This window comes from Chiloscyllium plagiosum, unplaced genomic scaffold, assembly GCF_037043375.1.
Source record: "Chiloscyllium plagiosum isolate Xiang-an unplaced genomic scaffold, Cpla_swu_hap1 HiC_scaffold_29, whole genome shotgun sequence".
NCBI lineage: Eukaryota > Metazoa > Chordata > Chondrichthyes > Orectolobiformes > Hemiscylliidae > Chiloscyllium > Chiloscyllium plagiosum.
The window spans coordinates 61,182,369-61,202,363 of record NW_028270167.1 but is presented as its reverse complement, the minus strand read 5'-3'; positions in this window follow the sequence as shown (position 1 = coordinate 61,202,363).

The window sequence follows — 19,995 nt, the reverse complement described above, 5'->3', positions numbered from 1 at the left end:
TCTTTGCCCCGAATAAAGATGGCGGCGATCACACGATGAGGTTATTTTCCAGTTTACTGCAAAAACGGGACTGTAAGTTTCAAATTTGTATTTTCTGATGTGCACCAAATGTTTGTACAACCTCTCAGCCCATGCCAACACCATTTCCGTCCAACTTCCTGTTGTTTATTTATTTCCTTACCAACAGCTCTCCATCCACAGGTCCCGCACATCCGCAACCACCGTGAGGATGATCACGTGGTATAATCTAGTCCCGTCCCTCATTTACTCTGATTGGTCAGAGGACCAAATGCCCCCCCAGGTCCTCCAGCTGTGCTCCTGCCTTTCCATTGGTCTTCCGCTGACATCAACCACCAGGGGCCCATTGTTGCCTGGAGCATGTGCACTGCTTCATGGCTTTTGTTGCTGTTTATCAGTTACAAGAGTGAGGCACAAAGTTAAAATCACACAACCATCTGATGAAGAAGCTGCAAAGCGAGTGCTTCCAAATAAACCTATTGGACTATAACCTGGTGTTCTGTGAATTTTAATTTTGTCCATCCTAATCCAACACCAGCACCTGAAAGTCAAGAGTGCGGGAGGAATGCAAAATATAACAACAAAAGAACTAGGAACAGGAGAAGGCCGTCCTGCCCTTTGAGCCTGCTCTGCCATTCATTAAGATCATGGCTGATCATTTCGTGGACGCAGAACTATTTACCAACGTTCTCACCATATCCCTTAATTAATTAGTTATTTCTTTAAAAAAAAGTTACCTTAGCTTTAAAAACGTTTACTGAACTAGCATCAACTACTTCCCTGGGCAATAAATTCCATAGAGGTCAAGAAGTTCCTTCTCAATTCAGTCCTAAATTTGCTGCCTCTAATCTTGAGGTGATGCCCCCTTGTACTGGCTTCACCTGCCAGTGGAAACATTCTCTCTCCTTCTGTTTTATCCATCCCATTCATTATTTTATATATTTCCCATTCTTCTGATTTCCAATGAATATAATCCCAATCTACTCAGTCTCTGTTAAACCAACCCCCTCAACTCCGGAATCAACCTAGTTAACCTCCTCTGCACCCCCTCGAGTGCCGGTACATCCTTGAGCAAGTGAGGAGACAGAAACTGCATGCAGTACTCCAGGTGTGGCCTCACCAGCACCCAATACAGCTGGAACATAACCTCTGCTTTTAAACACAACCCCTTCAGCAATGAAGGCCAAAATTCCATTTGCTTTCTGAATTGATTGTTGTACCTGGTGACCAACCTTCATGCAGAAGGTTACTCAGGTGCCCCTGCATAGCAAATGATGCAACTTTTAAAAACTCAAGTAATAATCTCTTTTTTAATGTTACTCCAACCAAACAGTATGACTTTACATTTATGAACATTCTATTCCAAATGCCAGACCATTGCCCACTCACTCAATGTATTTATGTTCCTCTGCAAAGTTTCACAGTCCTCCGCACACTTTGTCCTGCTACTCATCTTAGTCTCATATGCAAACTTTGACACCCTACGTGTGGTCGCCAACTCCAAATCATCTGTATCAATTCTAAATAATCACAGTCCCAACACTGATCCCTGAGGCACACTATTAGTCACTGATTGCCAGCCAGAATAGTACTCATTTATCCCCACACTTTGCTTCCTGTTAGTCCACCAATCTTCTATCCATGCTAATACTCTACTCCTAATGCCATGCACCTTTATATTATGCAACAGCCTCTTGCACAGCACCTTGTTGAAGGCCTTTTGGAAATCCCGGTACACCGCATCCACTGGGTCCCCGTTGTCCACCTTGCTCGAAATGTCTTCATAGAATTCCAAACGATTTGTGAAGTATGACCTGCCCTACATGAACCCATGCTCTGTCTGTCCAATGGGACAATTTTTATTAAGATTCCCTGCTATTCCTTCCTTGATAATAGTACCAAGCATCTTTCCCACAACAGAGAATAAGCTAACTGGTGTATAATTCCCCACCTTTTGTCCACCTCCTTTTTAAAAACGTGGCATCACTTTTGCTGCTTTCCAATCTGCTGGGACTACCACAGAATCCAGTGAATTTTGGGAAATTACTGCCAGTGCATTTGCTATTTCTCCTGGCATCTCCTTTAGTACCCTGGGATGCATTCCCTCATGGTCAGAAGACCTTTCTGTCATTAGCTCAATTACCTCCAACAGTCCAACACTAGCTGTTCCGTAATCATGATAGTTTCCAAATCCTCACCTATCTTTGTCTCTTCATTAATTATTGGCAAGATATTAGTTTCCTCCACTGAGATCCCATAAGGAAATGTTCCTTCTCATTTTCCAAAGGACCAACATTTACTTTAGCCACTCTTTTCTCATTCAATATAAAATTTGCCATCTGTCTTTATAGTCTGTGCTCATTTATTTTTCTCATGTTCTATCTTACTTTTCTTTATAGCTCTTCTGTGGCTTTCTGTTGACCTTTAAAGTTTTCCCAGTTCTAGTTTCAGGCTGGTTTTGGGCACTTTGCATGCCTTCTCTTTCAATTTGATCGCTTTCCTTAGATACCCATCACAGAGTTTGCCTTTTCTTACAGTCCTTCCTTTTCACTGGAATATACCATTGCTGAGCACTTTGCAAAAAGTCTTTGAAAATCTTCCACTGCTCATCAACTGTCCCACCATAAAATCTTTGTTTCCAGTCTACTTTATCCAAGTTCTCCCACATTCTATTGTAGTTCCCTGTGTTGAAGCACAGGACCCAGGTATTGGATTTTATCTTCACACTCTCCATATGTATTCTAAATTCAACCATACAGTGATCACTTCTTTCAAGAGGATCCCTAACTCTGAGATCATTAATTATTCCTGTCTCATTGCACAGGGCCAGATGCCGGATAGATTGCTCCCTTGTCAGTTCCATTTCATACTGTTCAAGAAAACTATCATGGATGCACTTTAATAAACTCAAGGCTACCCTGACTGAGCTGGTTCAACCAATCGACATGTAGATTAAAATCACCCATGATAATAGCTGTACCATTTTTACAGGCAATAGTTATTTCTTTGTTTATTGCCCATCCCAATGTGATGTTATTATTTGGTGGCCTGCACACTACACCTGTCAGTGACTTTCTTGTTAGAATTTTGAAAGCATCATTCCTGTTTCTCCTAATGTACAGCAATAACAACAACTACTTGCATTGTATGGAACCTTTCACAATGGCAAATCTCCTAAGGTGCTTCATGAATGATCAAAGAGAATTGATTAAAGAGAATGATTTTAAAATACATCTTAAAGGAAGATAGAGAAGGTTAGGGAGGATATTCCACAGACTTCTTCCCTTGACAGCACCATTCGTGGAGTGATGCAGGTGGAGGGGGATGGAAAGGGAACGTGCAAAGGGAAAATGGAGGAGCGCAGGCAGTGAATAAGGTCTTAAGGACAGAGGAAGTTCCAGACTGAGTCTGTCTGTCAGAGAGTATGGCTACCTCATGGAGTTTGAAGCTCTGCAATGGGTCCATGCATGTCATGTTAGTCGAGGAGAGTATAATGGTGGCTGAGAGAACTTTTGATGAGGACAAAGTCTCCTGAGGTAGTGTGGGCTGAGGTTAGAAACAGAAGAGGAGAGGTCACACTGCTTGGAGTTTTTTTTATAGGTCTCCGCAGAGTTCCAGGGAGGTGGAAGAGAGGATTAGCAAAATTATTCTGGATAGGAGTGAAAGTAACAGAGTGGTCATTATGGGGGACTTTAACGTCCCTGAAATTGACTGGAAATGCTATAACTCTGATACGTTGGATGAATCGGTTTTTATCCAATGTGTACAGGAGGGTTTCCTGACACAATATGTTGAAGGGCCGACAAGAGGGGAGGCCACATTGGATCTGGTCCTTGGTAATGAACCAGACTAGGTGTTTGATTTAGTTGTAGGTGAGCACTTTGGAGAGAGTGACCATAATTCAGTTAAGTTTAGTTTAGCGATGGAAAGGAATAAGTACATGCCACAGGTCAAGAGTTATTGATGGGGCAAGGGCAATTATAATGCTATTAGGAAAGAATTAGATGCACAGAATGGGGTAGCAAAATGCAGGGGATGCAGACAATGGAAGTGTGGAGCTGGTTTAAGGAACAGATATTGCGTGTCCTTGATAAGTATGTCCCTGTCAGACAGGAGGAAATGATAAGGTAAGGGAACCTTGGTTTACTGCGGAAACTGCATCTCTTGTTACGAAGAAGAAGGTGGCTTAGGTGTTGATAAGGCAAGATGGTTCAGATGAGGATATGGAGAATTAAAGATCAGCTAAGAAGGATTTAAAGAGAGAGTTAAAAAGAGCAAAGAGAGGACACGAGCAGTCTTTAACAAATAGAATACAGGAGAACCCTAAAGCTTTCTATGGGTATGTGAGGAATAAAAAGATGATTAGGGTAGGAATAGGGCCAATCACAGACAGAATGGGAAGATGAGTGTTGACCCTGTGGAGATCGGAGAGATACTAAATGAACATTTCTCATCGGTTTTCAATCAGGAAAAGGAGAATATTGTAGAGGAGGAGAATGAGGTATGAGATATTAGACTAGAAATGATCAAGGTTAGTTACGAACAGGTGCTATCAATGCTGGAAGGAGTGAAAATAGACAAGTCCCCTGGGCTGGATGGGATTTATCCGAGGATTCTCTGGGAAGCAAGGGAGAAGGTAGCATAGCCTTTGGCTTGGATATTTGAGTTGTCATTGTCTGCAGATTTGGGACCAGAGCACTGGAAGATTGCAAATGTTGTGCCCTTGTTCAAGAAGGGCATTAGATATGACCCAGGTAATTATAGACCAGTGAGCCTTACTTCTGTTGTAGGAAAGGTTTAGGAAAGGATTATAAGAGATAAGATTTATAATCATCTGGCAAACATCAATTTGATTTCAGATAGTCAACTTGGTTTTGTCAAGGGAAGGTCATGTCTCACAAACCTCATTGAGTTTTTTGAAGTCACCAAGTTTGTAGATGAGGGTAGGGCATTTGACGTGGTACACATGGACAAAAGTAAAGCCTTTTCACAAGGTTCCACATGGTAGGCTGTTAGAGAAAATGCAGAGGCATAGAATTGAGGGTGATTTAGCAGTTTGGATTAGAAACTTGCTTTCTGAAAGAAGGCAGCGAGTGGTGGTTGATGGAAAATATTCAGCCTGGAGTCCAGTTACTAGTCACGTGCCACCAGGATCTGTTTTGGGACCACTGCAGGTATAGGTGAATGGATTAGGAAATTTGCAGACGACATTAAAGTCAGTGTAGAAGAATGTTGCAAGGGGATTTGGATAAACTGCAGAACTGGGCTGAGAGGTGGCAAATAGAGTTCAATGCAACTAAATGTGAGGTGATGCACTTTGAGAATAGACAATAGACAATACGTGCAGGAGTAGGCCATTCAGCCCTTCGAGCCTGCACCGCCATTCAATATAATCATGGCTGATCATTCCTAATCAGTATCCTGCCTTATCTCCATAACTCTTGATTCCACTATCTTTGAGAGCTCTATCCAACTCCTTCTTAAATGAATCCAGAGAGTGGGCCTCCACTGCCCTCTGGGGCAGAACATTCCACACAGCCACCACTCTCTGGGTGAAGAAGTTTCTCCTGAGCTCTGTCCTAAATGGTCTACGCCATATTTTTAAGCTGTGTCCTTTGGTTCGGCACTCACCCATCAGTGGAAATATGTTTCCTACTGCCAGAGTGTCCAATCCTTTCATAATCTTATACGTCTCAATCAGATCCCCTCTCAATCTTCGAAACTCAAGGGTATACAAGCCCAGTCGCTTCAGTCTTTCAGTGTAAGGTAATCCTGCCATTCCAGGAATTGACCGCGTGAACCTACGCTGCACTCCCTCAATAGCCAGAATGTATTTCCTCAAATTTGGAGACCAGAACTGCACACAGTACTCCAGGTGTGGTCTCACCAGGGCCCTGTACAGCTGCAGAAGCACCTCTTTGCTTCTATACTAAATTCCTCTTGTTATGAAGGCCAGCATGCTATTAGCCTTCTTCACTACCTGCTGTACCTGCATGCTTGCCTTCATTGACTGGTGTACAAGAACACCCATATCTCTCTGTCCTGCCCCTTTAGATAAATTGATTCCATTGAGGTAGTAGTCTGCCTTCCTGTTCTTGCTACCAAAGTGGATAACCATACATTTATCCACATTAAACTGCATCTACCATGCATCTGCCCACTCACCTAACTTGTCCAGGTCACCCTATAATCTCCTAACATCCTCATCACTTTTCACCCTGCCACCCAGCTTTGTATCATCAGCAAATATGCTAATGTTATTGCTGATCCCATCTTCTAGATCATTAACATATATTGTAAAAAGCTGTGGTCCCAGCACGGATCCCTGCGGTACCCCACTGGTCACTGCCTGCCATTCCGAAATGGAGCCGTTTATCACTACCCTTTGTTTCCTATTAGCCAACCAATTTTCAATCCAATCTAGTACTTTGCCCCCAATACCATGCACCCTAATTTTACTCACTAACCTCCTGTGTGGGACTTTATCAAAAGCTTTCTGAAAGTCCAGGTACACTACATCTACTGGATTTCCCTCGTCCAACTTCATAGTTACATCCTCAAAAAATTCAAGAAGATTAGTCAAGCATGATTTCCCCTTCATAAATCCATGCTGACTCTGTCCTATCCTGTTACTACTATCCAGATGTGCAGTAATTTCATCTTTTATAATAGACTCCAGCATCTTTCCCACCACTGAGGTCAGACTAACTGGTCTATAATTACCTGCTTTCTCTCGCCCACCTTTCTTAAAAAGTGGTATAACATTAGCCACCCTCCAATCCTCAGGAACCGACCCCGAATCTATTGAACTCTGGAAAATAATCACCAACGCATCCACGATTTCCTGAGCCACCTCCTTCAGTACCCTGGGATGCAGACAATCAGGCCCCGGTGACTTATCAACCTTCAGACCTAACAGTCTCTCCAACACCAAATCCTGGCAAATATAAATTCCCTTAAGTTCAGGTCCTTCAGCCACTGTTACCTCAGGGAGATTGCTTGCGTCTTCCCAAGTGAACACAGATCTGACGTACCCATTTAATTCCTCTGCCATTTCTTTGTTCCTAGTAATATATTCCCCTGTTTCTGTCTTCAAGGGCCCAATTTTTGACCAAAACATTTTTTAGAAGAATAACAGGAAGGCTGAATACTGGATCAATGGAAAAATTATTGGCAGTGTGGTGTGCAGAGGGTCCATGTACATAGATCCCTGAAAGTTGCCAACCAGGTTGATAGTGCTGTTAAGAAGGCAAACGGTTTGTTAGGTTTCATTCGTGGAGGGATTGAGTTCCGAAGTTGAAATACCATCCGGCAACTATACAAAACGCTGGTGCAGCCACACTTGGAATATTGTGTTCAGTTCTGCTGCCCATATTTCCGGAAGGATCTGGAAACATTGGAAAAGGTGCAGAGGAGATTTACCAGAACATTGCCTGGTCTGGAGAGAAGGTCTTGTGAGGAAAAGCTGAGAGATTTGAAACTCTTCTCATTGGCAAGAATAAGGCTAGAGGGGATTTGATAGAGACATACAAGATGATCAGAGGATTAGAAAGGTAGACAATGGAAGTATTTTTCCTAGGATGATGACGTCAGCGTGGGAGGAATGGGTGTGGAACCCTGCTCATGACTCCACCTCCATTCCCCCACTCCAGTTACAGGCTCCGCCCCCACTCCCAGCTCCACACACACACCAGATCCCAGCTCCCAGCCCTGCCGAGTTTTCACCATCCCTCCAGACCTTCCCCTCACTGAGGATGAACGATCAGTTCTCAGCAAAGGCCTCACCTTCATCCCCCTCCATTCACGCATCAATGAATTTAATAAACACCCTGACGTCGAACACTTCTTCCGCCGCCTCCACCTCCGAGCTTACTTTCACAATCAGGACTCCCGCCCACCTTCCGAGGACCCCTTCGCCCACCTCCAACACACTGCATCCACCTGGACACCCCGTGCTGGCCTATTACCTGCCCTCGACATCTTCATTTCCAACTGCCGACGGGACATTAACCGCCTCAACCTGTCTACCCTCCTCCCCCACTCCAACCTCTCATCCTCTCAACACGCAGCCCTCTAATCCCTCTGCTCTAATCCCAACCTCACCATCAAGCCAGCGGATAAAGGGGGCGCAGTGGTAGTGTGGCACACTGACCTCTACACCGCTGAAGCCAAACGCCAACTCGAGGACACCTCTTCCTGCTGCCCCCTCGACCATGAACCACCCCCCCCCCCCATCACCAAACCATCACCTCCCAGACCATACAGAACCTCATCACCTCAGGAGATCTCCCACCCACAGCTTCCAACCTCATTGTCGGGGAAACCCGCACTGCCCGGTTCTACCTCCTTCCCAAGATCCACAAGCCTGACCACCCTGGCCGACCCATTGTCTCAGCATGCTCCTGCCCCACTGAACTCATCTCTACCTACCTCGACACTGTCCTATCCCCCCAGTCCAGGAACTCCCCACATACGTTTGAGACACCCCCCACGCCCTCCACCTCCTCCAATACATCCGTTTCCCCGGCACCCAATGCCTCATCTTCACCATGGATATCCAATCCCTCTACACCTCCATCCGCCATGACCAGGGCCTCCAAGCCCTCCGTTTTTACCTCTCCTGACGCCCCCAACAGTACCCTTCCACCGACACTCTCATTTGTTTGGCTGAACTGGTCCTCACCCTTAACAATTTCTCCTTCGAATCCTCCCACTTCCTGCAGACCAAAGGGGTAGCTATGGGAACACGTATGGGCCCAGCTATGCCTGTCTCTTTGTTGGTTACGTAGAACAGTCGATCTTCCGTAATTACACCGGCACCACTCTCCACCTCTTCCTCCGCTACATTGATGACTGCATTGGTGCCACCTTGTGCTCCCGCGAGGAGGTTGAGCAATTCATCAACTTCACCAAAACATTCCACCCTGACCTTAAATTTACCTGGACCATCTCTGACACCACCCTCCCCTTCCTGGACCTCTCCATCTCCATTAATGACGACCGACTTGACACTGATATTTTTTACAAACCCATCGACTCCCACAGCTAACTGGATTACACCTCTTCCCACCCTACCTCTTGCAAAAATCCCATCCCGTATTCCCAATTCCTCCGCTTCCGCCATATCTGCTCCCAGGAGGATCAGTTCCACCATAGAACACACCAGATGGCCTCCTTCTTTAGAGACCGCAATTTCCCTTCCCACATGGTTAAAGATGCCCTCCAACACATCTCGTCCACATCCCGCACCTCCGCACTCAGACCCCACCCCTCCAACCGTACCAAGGACAGAACGCCCCTGGTGCTCACCTTGCACCCTACTAACCTTCGCATAAACCAAATCATCCGCCGACATTTCCGCCACCTCCAAACAGACCCCACCACTAGGGATATATTTCCCTCCCCACCCCTTTCTGCCTTCGGCAAAGACCGTTCACTCTGTGACTACCTGGTCAGGTCCACGCCCCCCACAACCCACCCTCCCAACCTAGCACCTTCCCCTGCCACCGCAGGAATTGAAAAACCTGCTCCCACACCTCCTCCCTCACCTCTGTCCAAGGCCCTAAAGGAGCCTTCCATCAAAGTTTTACCTGCACATCCACTAATATCATTTACTGTATCTGTTGCTCCCGATGCGGTCTCCTCCACATTGGGAAGACTGGACACCTCCTAGCAGAGCGCTTTAGGGATCATCTCCGGGACACCAACACCAAATCAACCAAACCGCCCTGTGTCCCAACATTTCAACTCTCACTCCCACTCTGCCGAGGACATGGAGGCCCTGGGCCTCCTTCACCGCTGCTCCCTCACCACCAGACGCCTGGAGGAAGAACGCCTCATCTTCCGCCCTGCAACACTTCAACCCCAGGGTATCAATGTGGACTTCAACAGTTTCCTCATTTCCCCTTCCCCCACCTCATCCCAGTTCCAAACTTCCAGCTCAGCACTGTCCCCTGTGACTTGTCCTACCTGCCTATCTTCTTATCCACCTATCCACTCCATTCTCCGACTGCCCCCGACCTATCACCTTCATCCCCTCCCCCACTCACCTATTGTACTCTATGCTACTTTCTCCCCACCCCCACCCTCCTCTAGCTTATCTCTCCTCGCTTCAGGCTCTCTGCCTTTATTTGATGAAGGGCTTTTGCCCGAAACGTCGATTTTACTACTCCTCGGATGTGGCCTGAACTGCTGTGCTCTTTCAGCACCACTAATCCAGAATCTGTACCCCATCACATCACTTTGCCCCACAATCGTGGTATCTGGCTGTGCACAAGGAGGAGTGGCACAGTCTGTACTGGGATGCCCTGGGGCCCTGAAACACATGGTAAAGACTAAAATCACCAGAGCATTGAGAGCCCCACCACATTGTGTGCATGTTCTATTGTTTTTACTCTGTTCCTGCCTTCCCTAGTTTTTTCTTAATAAAGTTGTTATTACACACACCTGAACAAGCTGTGAAATAAACTCAGGCCTCTGATCCAAGATTCGGGATATTTTCACCACATCACAAGGCATCGACTCCAACTTCCCTTGTCCCTTAGCCTGCTGAGTCGCGCCTGAATCAACTCCGCAATTGGGAGGAAGGGGCGGAACAGGAGGACCGAGCAGCGGCCGGTCGTCTAACCAGAGTGAGTGCGGACCGGGGCCAAAGCATTCTCGGGGAGTGAACGCTTCAGGATTGGTCAGAAAGCAAACTATTTTGCAAGAATGATCATTCTCACGACATAGTGGAGCATTAAACCTCTCCCATGAATCAATGTGAGATTTTTAAGAAATAGTTGAGATGCAAATCTGATAACGTACATTAGGGAGATTTAAACAATCCTTAGATAAACACATGGGTGATTTTGCAATAGTGTTGGGGACGAGCTGAGAATAATTCACAGGTCGGCGTGAATAATTCACAGAGAGAAAGTGAGGGCTGCAGATCAGAGCTGAAAATATGTTGCTGGAAAAGCGCAGGTCAGGCAGCATCCAAGGAACAGGAGAATCGACGTTTCGGGCATAAGCCCTTCTTCAGGAATAATTCACAGGTCGGTTTACACAACTCGAGTAAGAAACTTATTTTCAAACTCCCAGAACGATTGGTAATTTACATACCTGGCTAGTATGGTTAAGTTGGACCAAATAATCGATTTGCATAGTAATCATCTCAATGACTGTAACTCGACAGAACAATTGTTAATGACTAATATTTCACCCATGATCCTGTGCAGATATGAATATTCTCTATAAACTCACCGGTAATCTCAGACGCACGCGCAGTTTGGTTTCTATATGGAGCATGCGCAGTGTCACATTGATCAGAGGAGAGAGAGAGAGAGACATATGGAGCTGCGATCGGCTTCAGAGAGCGGCACTCGGGGTCGGTGTGTGGGAGCCTCGCTGGGAGAAAGGAGCGGAGAGACTTCACAAGTCCCGGATACAGGTTAAAAATAACTCGATAAGGACCCTCCAGGCCCGGGTAAGGAGGCGGCGGTCTCTGATCATGGAAGCGGCCCAGGGTCACGGCCGCCATTTGTTTGAGGGAAGAGGGAGCGCTCAGGGCCGCCATCTTGAGAAGGTCAAGGTGCAGGAGGGCGGGGCTCTCGGGGTCTGTAGAACAATCAGAGGAAAGGGAAGACCCATTGTTACTGATTAATCCCACGGACACAGCGTCACTGGGCGGTCCCGCAGGAATATCCTCTCTCAGTCCTGCTGGGATGGTTCACCCAGTCAGAACCAGCAGCTCTCCTCCTCTCTCAGCTCCCCTTCTGTCCTTCCTGCAGCATCTGTCCCCTGGGACAGTGAGCTGCCTGTCCTGTCCCTCCCTCAGCTGTTCTGTAATACCTGTGATAGCCCAGTCCCACCTTAGATTACTTCACTAAAGACAGGAATGCACCTGATGGACTTTTCTTAACATCAGCAATTGTTTAATACTCACTTATAGGTTTTTAATTACATCGTTTTTGAAGCATTTACTTCACATTCAATCATTTGCAATGCTGGGATTTGGATTTGTGTCCAGAGAACACTTGCTGAATTTCTGGATAAATTGTCACACAATAATGCCACGAGGCCATCACTTCGCCTGCTCACAGTTTGTATATCCCAGTGCAACATGAATCAAAACCCTTTCTTCCTGCACAATTGTTTGACCTGGCACTCTGGTGATGTGACTCAGTGCCTCTCCATGTGGTATCCCTCATTGTGTGGGTCGAATTGCTGCCTCTGTCACCGTCTCTCACTCTTGAAGCTACTCCAGGTCATGAGCCAATAGAATTCTCCACTCCAGAGAGATGAGGCAGCACAGGTCAGGAATGGAGACTGGGATTTTCCAGATCTCTGGGCTCAGTGCCATTCTATATGTGTAACCCTCAAAGCATTAGTCTAATATCCCATTCTGCCTGTTTCTGTGTCTTCTACAGGTACTCATGGAGTTCCTGACTCAATAGACTTGCCAACTGCTGGTTGGGACAATGGTTGGTCAGCCAGAAAGACAAAGTCGGGGAGGTCGGGAGTCTTCAATAAATCCTGCTGCCAGGTAAGATCATTCCAGTGCACAGAGCAGAAGGTAATAAGGGGGATCCAAATATCAGCTAACAAGACATGACATAGAGAAAGTGCTGGAGGGGGAGTACAGTACAGACACACCCCAGGCTCAATCACCACGCCTGCTGCAAGTTTTGTTGTAATGAGACAGAATCAGGAGTTCCCAGTTATCAGTCCAGGCCTGTGCTTTCTTAGGGAGCATCAGAACAACTGAGGCGAAAGCAGGTCTCCCACGAGAGGGTGGTAATGCTGCCTGGGATCTTTCTGTTCCCTATTCCCTCTCCAACATTGTATCTATGGCTTGTATTGAGGACCAGTGTCTTCAATCAATCATTCTAACTCCTATAACAGTTCCTATCTCTGTCATCTCCTCCCCTCTCACCAATTATTTCACATATTTGAAACCTCCAGTCCAGATGACCATCCATATCGCTGTAACTTGCTTCAGTCTCTACAACATGCCTTGTCTCGATAGTCTCCTCCTCCAATAACTGGGGACATCGGGTCTGTTTCTGTGCGGCATGACTCTTCGGCCGAGGTTTCCTAAATGGAATGAGTCGCCTGTGTTTGGCTCATATCCCTTCAAATCTTCTCCTGTCCACATACCTGTCCGAGTGTCTTTTCCATGTTGTAATTGTACTTGTTTTTACCATTTCCTCTGGCGGCCCGTTCCGTCTATGCACCATCCTCTGTGGATAATGTTGCCGCTCAGCTCCCTCTTTAAATCCTTGCTCTCTCACCTCACGTTTATTCCTCTAGCTTTGGACTCACCTACCCTTGGCAATTCACCTTACTTAGACACTACATGGTTTCATAAACCTTTATAAGGTCACCCCGTGGCCTCCTCTGCCCAGGAGAAATATTGACGACAGTGTTACCAATATCTCGAACTCATGTACTGAATGCTCTGACCAATGAAGACAAGTGTGCCAATTGTTGCTTTCAACACCCTGTCGCCCTGTGATGCCAGTCCAAGGAACAACGTAACTGCACCCCTTGGTCTCTCTCTTTTCTACAACACTGTCCAGGGCCCAACCATTACCCATGTTAGTCCTCCCTGGGTTGTCTTAACTAAATCCAACATCTGAATTAAACTCCATCTTTCATTCCTTGGCCCAGTTGATTAACATCCCCTTCGATAACTATATTCCCTGCCCACTCTTCCACTAATCTTGGTATCTATAAACATATTAACAGGGACTCCTATATTTTCACTCAAATTGTTTATGTAAGTGGTGCACAACAGTGGTCCCAGCACCAATCCTTACAGCACACTGCTGGTCAGAGGCCTCCAGTCTGAACAACAACCCTCTCCCACCACCCTCTGTCTCCCACTGTCATTCCATTTTGTATCCAGTTGGCAAGCTCTCCCTGATCCCTTGTGATCTACCCCTACTAACTAATGTATCATGCTACACCCTGAAGAAGGGTTTGCAGAAGCCAGAAACAACGTCTGTTGCTCTGCTTTCATCTATCTTTTTGGTCACATCTTGAGAAAACTCCAGTCAAGTTTGTGGGACATGTTTTCCCAAGCACAAAGCCATGCTGGCTGTCCGTAATCAGGCCTTATCTTTCCAAATGCATGTAAGGCCTACCTCTCAGAATGACCTCCAACAACTGACCCACCCTGATGTCTCGCTCATCAGTCTGTAGTTCCCTAGCTTTCTCTTGCAACCTTTCTTAATTGATGACACAAAATTATAATCATAGTCAGAGTCAGACCACACTGTTCGGTTAACGCTAACCATACTCTAAAACGGATCTCATCCCACCTGCCTGTTCCTCGATCATGTCTCTTCAAACCTTTCCTATTCCTGTACTAATCCAAATGTCTTTTAAACATTGTAATTGTCCCCATGTTCACCCCTTCCTTGGGAAGTTCATTTCACACACAACCCACCCTCTGTGTAACAATGTGCCTCTCATGTCTTTTATTTTATATGTCTCTCCTCTAACTTAAAAATGTAGTGCCTTGTCTTGAAACTCCCCTGTCCATGGGAAAAGACAACTCCCATTAACTCTATCTATCCTCCTCATGATTTTATAAACTTCTCATAGGTCATCTTTCAACATTCAGGTTTCAGTGAAAAATACCAACCTATTCAGCCTTTCTTTATCCTGAAGCCTTTCGTACCCAGCCACATCCCAGTAAATCTCCTCCCAACCCTTTTCAGCTTAATAATATCCTTCCTATAACTGGTCGACCAGAACTGTACACAGTATTCCAGAAAAGGACTCACCAATGCCCTGTATAATCTCAATATGACTTCCCAACTCCTATATCCAAAGGACTGAGCAATGAAAGCAAGTGAGGCAAGCACCTTTTTTTAAACTATCCTGTCTCTCCATGTTGCAAACTTCAAAGAATTATGTAGCTGAACCCTGAGTTCCCTCTGTTCTACAACACTACCGAAGGTTTTGCCAGTAATTGTATAAGTCCTGCCCGTGTTTGTTGTACCAAATGCATTATCTCACATTTATTCAGATTGAACTCCATCGACAGTTTTTCAGACGTTCACACATTTCATCAGGATCCCTTTGTAATCTCAGAAAACCTTCTTCTCTGTCCACAATGCCACCCTCCAGTCCACCTGCCTATCACACGTAGCACTCTATGGTACACGTATCTCTGCGAGGGGCCCTATAATTTCTTCACCAGCTTCCCACAATGTCCTGAGATCCATTTGATCAGGTCCTGGGGATTTATCTACCTTTGTGTTTTAAAACCTCCAGCACCTCCTTTTCTATAATGTGGACTCATTTCAAGACATTGAGTCATAGAGATGTACAGCACGGAAACAGGCCCTTCGGACCAACTCCTGCATGGCGTTTCTAGTCACATTTGCCACAATTTTGCCAATATCCCTCTAAACCTTTGCTATTCATACACCCATCCACATGCCTTTTAAATGTATTTCTATCAGCCTCCACTATTTGCTCTGGCAGCTTATTCCATCCACTCTGCGGGAGCCAGTTGTCCTTGAGATCCCTTTGAAAAGTTTCCCTTGCCTGGGGAAATGACCTTGTCTATTGACCCTGTCGATGACCATCATGATTTTAAACACCTTTTATCGGTTAATTCCTCAGCCTCCCATGTTCAAGTGAAAACAGCCCCAGTCTAGTCAGGCTTTTCCCTGAAGTGCAAACCCTCCAACCCTGGCAACATCCTTGGTCATTTCTTCTGAACCCTTTCATGTCCCACGATATCCTCCCGATGGCATTGAGACCAGAATTGCACACAGTATTCCAATAGTGGTCAGGCCAAACACTGTTTAGTTCCCTGAGCGCCCCAGTCTTTATCCACAGTCAGTTCCAAAGTGAAATATTTGTTTTGGATCTTGTAGCTTCACACATCGTTGGCTTCATTGATCATTAAGGATACCGGTTTTGTCCCGCGCTCTTCTTTTGCTCTTCATACACTTGTAGAGCCTCTTTGGATTCTCCTTAACTTTCTCTGCCAAAGCCATCTCGTGTCCCCTTTTTGCAATCCTGATTTCCATCCTAAGTGTATTTCTACAGCCCCGATGCTCCTGAAGGGATTCCCTTGAGTCAGCCAGTTATATCTGACATGTGACCCCTTTTTTCTTGACCAGAGCCTTGAAACCCAGCCAGTGTTTCCTAATTCAGTCAGCATTGAGCTGCACACTAACAGGAACACGCTGGCGCTGAACGCTCCTTTTATCTCGGTTTTAAAATATTCCTACTTGCCAGGCTTCCCTTTACCTGCGAATAGCCTCCCCAGATCTACTTTAAAAATTCATGTCTAATACTATTTTGCTCCATTGAATAACTTTAACTTGTGGACCAGGCCTGTCCTTTTCCATCGCTATTTTCAAACTAATACAATTGTGGTAACTTTCCAAAGTGCTCCCCCACTAACACCTCAGTCCCGTTCCCCACCTTGTTTCCCAAGGGGAGATCAGGTTTAGCCCCATTCTCCAGTTGGGCCATTTACAAAATGACTAGGAGTTTTCGGAACACACTTAACAAATTCCTTCCATCCAAATGCTTATCTTAGTAGCAATCCCAGTCCAGGTTTGGAACGGTTAAGATCCCCTATCATTACAACCCTATTACTCTAAGAGACATCTGAAATCTCCTGACATATTTGCTCCTTCATCTCCCATTGCCTATTGCTGTAGTACGACTGTAGAAAACTAATGACCAATTTTTATTTCTCAGTTCCACTAATATTGCTTAACTGGGCGATCCTGCATGAATACTCCCTCGAGGTACTGCTGGGATGTTTCCCCCAATCAAAACCACCAGCTCTCCTCCTGTTTTGCCTCCTGTTCTATCCTTCCTGTAGCATCTGTCTCCGGAACATTGAGCTGCTTGTCCTGTTGTTCCCTCAGCTGTGTTTCTGTAATACCTCTGGTATCCCAATCCCATGTTCCCATCCATGCTCTGGGTTCATCTGCCTTATCTGTCTGGCCCTTTGCATTGAAATAACTGCAGTTTAATCCACCAGTTTTCCCTAATTGTCTGCTATGTTCTTGCCTGCCTTGTCTACTTATATTGCTCTCTTGAACATCTGTACCCCAGCCTCAACTTTCTTTCTGGCCTTACGACTTTTTGGGGTCACACAGCCCTGCCAGACGGGTTTAAATCCTCTCGAGCAGCTCCAGCAATGTTCCCCACCAGGGTGTGGGGCCCCTCCTGCTCCCAGTTCAGATGTATTCCCCACCCTGTCTATCTGTGCTGACATCTTCAGACATCCAGGGACTTGCCCACCAAGGTCCCTGTGTTCCTCAGTACTCCAGGAGGACCGACCATTCATGATGTATATCATTCGTTTATTAGACTTGCCACAGTGCATTACCTCACAGTGATCAGAAGTAAACTCCATCTGACATTGCTCTGCTCAGTTTATCATCTGATCGATATCAGACTGTAGCCTGAGTCCATCCCCCTCACTGTGGACAACACCCTCACCTTTCATGTTATCTGCAAACCTACTAATGATTCCTTCTGCTTTCACATCCGAGTGACTAATGTCCATAATGAACAGCAATGGTTCCTGCACAGATCCCTGTGGTACATCCGCTGGACAATGGCTTTCAATCACAAAACCAACCCTCCACCAATTGTGGAGCCAATTTACCAACTTCCCTTGGATCCCATGGGATCTTCCCTTTTGGACCAGCCTTCCGTGTGGGACCTTGTCAAAGACATTAATGAACTCCATATAAACCACATCATCTGCACGGCCCTAATCAATATCAGAGGACAGTCGTCTAGCAGATCCATACAGACAATCCCTAATGAAATTGCGGGGGTATCCATTTTTGGCGAATACATTGTATAGGTGTTGTTGTTCCTCTTTTTGCAGTTCTGGTGTACTGCAGTGTGTTGTGGCCCTTTTGAATAGTGTCTTTATGCAACTTCTTTTGTGTGTGTTGGGTGGTTGCTTTTGTAGTTCAGGACTTGGTCTGTGTGTGTGGCTTTCCTGTATACCTTTATGGTGAATTCTCCGTTTGGTGTTCTCTGTACCCTCACGTCTAGGAATGGGAGTTGGGTGTCCTTTTCTTCCTCTCTAGTGAATCGGATTCCTGTGAGTGTGGCGTTGATGATCCGGTGTGTGTTCTCTATTTCTGTGTTTTTAATGATTACAAAGGTGTCATCCACATATCTGACCCAGAGTTTGGGTTGAATTTGTGGTAAGACTGTTTGTTCTAACCTTTGCATTACCGCCTCTGCTATGAGTCCAGAGATGGGTGAGCCCATGGGTGTGCCGGTGATTTGTTCATATATTTGGTTGTTGAATGTGAAGTGTGTTGTGAGGCACAGGTCCAGTAGTTTGAGTATGCAGTCTTTGTTGATAGGTTCAACGTCCTGTTGTCTGTCCTGTTTGTCCAGCAGGTTGGCTATTGTTTCTCTGGCTAGGGTTTTGTCGATAGAGGTGAACAGTGCCATTACATCGAATGAGACCATAATTTCTTCCTTGTCTATGTGTATATTTCTGATAATGTTCAAGAATTCCTGTGTTGATTGTACAGATCCGCTGATCAGTTGTTTCAGTTTTTGCTGTAGTTCTTTAGCCAGTTTGTGTGATGGTGTCCCTGGTAGTGATACTATGGGTCTGAGTGGGATGTCTGGTTTGTGCACTTTAGGTAGGCCATAGAATCTGAGGGTGTTGTTGAAAACAGTTTTCATTCTCTGTTGGTCAAACCTGGTTATCTGTACGTTTTTTTTTGTAGGTTTCTCACTGTGTTGTTTATCCTATTGGTGAGCTGCGGGGTGGGGTCAAACTCCATGCAATTTCATCCACAGATGCCTCCGGGAAAGAAAACGGAATGGAGACATGTCATGACCCAAAGGACTAGCCATACTACCATACATCAAGAACATTTCGGAACAGACAGCCAGACTACTGCGACCGCTAGGACTCATAACAGCACACAAACCAACAGCCACTCTCAGACAACAACTCACCAGGACGAAGGACCTGACACCCAGCATGAGCAAAACCAACATAGTGTACAAAATCCCATGCAAGGACTGCACAAAACACTACATAGGACAAACAGGAAGACAGCTAACGATCCACATCCATGAACACCAACTAGCCACGAAACGACTCGACCAGTTATCCTTAGTAGCCACGCACGCAGATGACAAGCAACGTGAGTTCGACTGGGACAACACTACTATTATAGGACAAGCCAAACCGAGAACAGCCAGGGAATTCCTCGAGGCATGGCACTCATCCACAGTTCCAATCAATAAGCACATCGACCTGGACCCAACATACCGGCCACTGCAGCGGACAGCTGGAACTGAAAACCGGAAACGGCAAAAGGAAAATCACTATAGTTGCCAGAGGAAACATCACAGAAGCGCTTCACAGGAGGCTCCCTGAGGATGTCACCTAGACATGGGACGAAACGTCTGCAACACAAATTCCCAACTTGGCGAACAGAACCACAACAACGAGCACCCGTGCTACAAATCTTCTCCCAAACGTTGAAGACTTTAGACTCTACAAAGCTCCGTCATGAACAACAAGCCACCATCTCTCTATATCCTTTGCCTTCTTCAGTGTCTGCAACTCTCGCTGCATCTTCCACTAACGTTCTTTAGTTACTGCAGGTCTGCCGAGCTCCCCAGACAACCTGTTTCACCCCCTACAGCTCCCTCAATCACTGTGGCACCCTCTGCTCTGTCTAATCCTCCTCTTTCCCACTGTCCTCAGGCACAGCGGCGATCCTGTAAGAGAGCAGTGCAGAATGGGATGTTATAAATCTTAGCTGAGGCTTGAGGCCTACCATTACCTGGGAGTCACAAGGGGAGAGACCCTGAGAGAGAGCAGCACCAGAGCGGGAGAATATTAATCAGCAGTGAGGGTCAAGGCCGACTGGGACTTGGATTTGGATAAAAAGCAGAGCAGGAGGCTCGAAATCAGCACCGAGTCACAGAGGGAGTGACCGTGTGAGGGAGCAA